General features: G+C 34.3%; 1 pseudogene; it reads right to left on the bottom strand.

The window, feature by feature from the left end:
- Positions 1-2,395: 2,395 nt before the first annotated feature.
- Positions 2,396-2,514, bottom strand: LOC112486052 (annotated as a pseudogene).
- Between the last annotated feature and the right edge of the window lie 1,667 nt (positions 2,515-4,181).

The following is a 4,181-nucleotide window of genomic DNA, read 5'->3' as shown; positions in this document are numbered from 1 at the left end:
GGGAAAGCCTTCAAAAGAATCATCAGCATTATAACAGCTGTCCCTTACAGAGTGCTTGGCTGCCACTGCACTGTTATGTACATGCATCAACTCAGTCTCAAAACAAGATAAATAAACAGTGAATCACCAATACTATTGCAAATTGGCATCATGTGCCTTCTGATCTGGCTCAAAGGGAAGAACACATCACCTATGCAAAACAAAATTTACTGCCCCAACCACTCCCAAGTGAACAGCACAGTAGCGTTAACTATCTGTGCATCGTTGTGCAACAGAGCTCTAGAACTTTTTCATCTTGCAAAACCCAAATCTATATCCAGTGAACAACAACTGCCTCCTACTTTGCCCCAGTCCCTGGCAACCGCCATTCTTCTTTCTGGTTCTAAGAGTCTGATTACTCTAGATCCCATACATAAATAGAATCACACAGCAACTATCCTTTTGCAACTGGCCTATTTCACCCAGCACAGTGTTCCCAAGATTTATTCATGCTGCAGCACATGACAAAATGTTCTTCCTTTTTAAGGTTGAATACTATCCCATTGTATGCACATACCACATATCTATTCATTTGTGAATGGACATTTAGGTTGTTTATACCTCCTGGCTATTTTGAATAATACTGCAATGTAAATATCTCTTTGAGATCTCATTTTCAGTTCTTTTGGATATGTACTTAGAGATTGGATTGCTGGATTATATGATAATTCTATTTTTAATTTTTTCTAGAAACCTCCAGACTAATTTTTATAGCAGCTATGCCATTTTATATTTCTACCAATGGTGAACGAGGGTTCCAATTTCTCCACATTTCATCAACACTTGTTATTTTTTCTGTTGTTCTAGTGGTCATCCTAACAGATATGAAGTGATAATCGAATTACAATTTCGATTTGTATTTCCCTAACGATTAGTGGTGTTGACTATTTTTTCATATGCCTGTTGGCCATTTCTCTATCTTCTTTGGAGAAATGTCAATTCAAGTCCATTGTCCGTTTTAAAATTGGATCTTTTGTTGTTGTTGTTGTTGTTATTGTTGTTTTTCTTACTCAAGATTGTTATGATAATTAGAGGTCCTTTGAGAATTCATATGAATTTTAGGATTCTTTTTCTATTTCTGCAAATAGTGAAATTGGGATTTTGGTAAAGATTGTATTGAGTCTATAGATTGCTTTGGGTAGTATGGACTTTTAAACAATATCGTTTTCTAGTCCATAAACATAGGATATCTTTCTATCTATTTGTGTCTTCTTCATAATTTTTTTCAGCAGTATTTTTTAGTATATAAGTCTTTCACCTCTTTGGTTAAGTGTATTCCTGATTATTTTATTTTTCTCATGCTATTATAATTGGGATTGCTTCCTCAACTTTCTTTTTTGGATTGTTTATTATTCATATATAGAAATGCAACTCATTTGGTGTGTTAATTTTTTATCCTATAACTTAGCTGAATTTGTTGATTAGTTCTAACAGTTTGTGTGAGCATGCGCATGTGCACATGTGTGTAATCTTTAGGGTTTTCTACATATAAGATCATGTCATCTGTGAACAAAAATAAATTTACTTTTTCCTTTCCAATTTGGATGCCTTTTATTTCTTTTCCTGGCCTAATTGCTCTGAGTAGGACTTCCACTACTACGTCAAACAGAAGTGGTGAGAGTGAGTATCCTTACCATGTTCCTGATCTTAGAGGAAAAGATTTAAATTTCTCACTATTGAGTATGATGTTAGCTGTTGGCCTTTTTATATATAGATTTCATTTTATTTTCTTCTATTCCTAGTGTGTTGAGTGTTTTTATAAACAAAGGGCGCTGAATTTTGTTGAATATTATTCCTACATCAGTTGAGATTATCATGTGGTTTTTGTCCTTCATTCTGGTAATGTGGTATATTACATTGATTGATTTTTGTAAGTGGAACCATTCTTTCATTCTAGGAATAAGGCCTATTTGGTCAAAATGTATAATTCTTTTAATGGGTTGTTGAACTCAGTATGAGTATTTTGTTGAAGATTTTTGCATTGAAATTCACCAGGGATATTGGGCAGTAGTTTTCTTGTATCTTTGTCTGATTTTATTTTCAGGGTAATGTTGGCCTCCTAGAATAAATTTGGAAGTGCTTCCTCCTCTTCATTTTTTTTGGAAACGTTTCAGAAAATTTAGCATTAATTCTTCTTGAAATGTTTGGTAGAATTCTCTAATGAAGACATCTGGTCCTGGGCTGTTCTTTGCTGGAAGGTTTTTGATTACTGATTCAATCTCCTTACTGGTTATAGATCTGTTCAGATTTTTTTTTAATTTAATTTTTTTTTTTTAGGCAAGGCAACCTTTGGTTGACTTCACAGATTGCAAAGACCTTACCAGCTTACAATCCCTTATTTTTTATTTATTTTTTACACCTACAGCACCTGGTCTTCTTAGGTGGTCTCCCATCCAAGTACTAACCAGGCCTCACCCTGCTTAGCTTCCAAGATCAGATGAGATTGGGCTTGTTCAGGGTGGCATGGCCGTAGACTGTTCAGATTTTTAATTTCTTCATGTTTCAGTCTTGGTAGGTTGTATATTTCTGGGAATCAATATGTTTTTTTTCTAGGTTATCCAATTTGTTGGTATATTATTGTTCATAGTAGCCTCTTATGATGCTTTTTATATCTGTGGCATCATTTATAATGTCTCCTCTTTCATTTATGATTTTTGTTATTTGAATCCTGTTTTTCTTAGTCTAGCTAAGGATTTGTCAATTTTGTTGATTTTTTCCAAAAATCTAAGTTTTGATTTTTTCTATTGTTTTTTTATTCTCTGTTTCATTTATTGTTTCTCTAATCTTTATTCCTTCCTTCTGCTAACTTTGGGTTTAGTTTGTTTATCTTTTTCTAGTTCATTGAGGTATAAAGTTAGAATGTTGATTTAAAACTTCTCTTTTAAGGTAGGCATTTACTAACTATAAACCTCTTTCTTAGTACTCCTTTTGCTGCCTCTCATAGATTTTGGTATGTTGAGTTTTTTCGTTTTTTTTTAAATTTATTTGTCTCAAAATATTTTCTAATTTCCCTTGTGATTTCTTCTTTGACCCACTGGTTGCTCAAGCGTGTATTGTTTAATTTCCTCATATCTATGGATTTTTGAATTTTCTTTTTGCTATTGATTTCTAGTTTCATTTCATTGTGGTCAGAAAAGATACTTGGTACGATTTCAATCTTCTTAACTTTGTTAAGACTTGTTTTGTGGCCTAACATGTGATCTATTCTGGAGAATGTTTCTTGTGTACTTGAGAAGAATGTGGATTCTGCTGTTTTGGGTGGAGCGTTATATCTGTTAAGTCCAATGGTATTTTGTGTTGTTCAAGTCAAATACATGACAAAATGTTAACTGTTGATGAATTTATATGAATAAAATCTTTAAATGTTTTATAGATTTATTTTTCAAAATGCAAAGTTGGAGAGAAAGATCCTATGAGATATCTTTCTTATCATCCCCACTTTACAAATAAGAAAATTGTTGTGGTTAAGTAGCTTACTCTAGATAACTTAGTAGCAAAGCTGGGAATTCAACCTTAGGAGGTTTACACAACTTTTATATTTTATTAATGTGAATCCATAATGTTTAAGGCAGAAATTGGTTTGTTTTTTTTTAACAGAGAAGGAATGTCCAGGATGATAGGGTGCAGGAAGATGAATCAGAGAATCAGCTCAGTGTTTTCTTTGGAGTCAGTACTTTTTCCTTTATGTCTTGCTAAAAGAGACAGAGAGAGGGAGAGAGAGAGAGAGAGAGAGAGAGAGAGAGAGAGAGAGAGAGAGAGAGAGAGACAGAGAGACAGAGAGAGAGAGAACAAAAGAGAACGAGAGAGAGAGAGTGAGTGTGCGAGTGCACATGCTCCGGTGCTTTGTCATCTCTTTTTATTAGGACACTAATCACATTAGTGAGAGAGAGAGAGAGAGAGAGAGAGAGAGATAGAGAGAGATAAGGAGGGACGGAGAAAGAGACAGACAGAGACAGAGATGGAGAGAAATTGATTGGACAGGGGCTGAAAGCCTTATATTTTCTCTCCTTGATAAACTCCCCATCCTTTATCCTGACAAGTATTTTAGTAAGATCTTGGAATGAGGCCATCCATGAGATGTGGTAACAGTCAGGTCAGTTTATAGTCTGATGAATTCGAAGCATGTACTGTTCTCTTTAACT

Source organism: Pteropus alecto, unplaced genomic scaffold, assembly GCF_000325575.1.
Source record: "Pteropus alecto unplaced genomic scaffold, ASM32557v1 scaffold25, whole genome shotgun sequence".
NCBI lineage: Eukaryota > Metazoa > Chordata > Mammalia > Chiroptera > Pteropodidae > Pteropus > Pteropus alecto.
The sequence above is the reverse complement of the archived record's forward strand: the minus strand, read 5'-3'. Positions and strand labels throughout refer to the sequence as shown.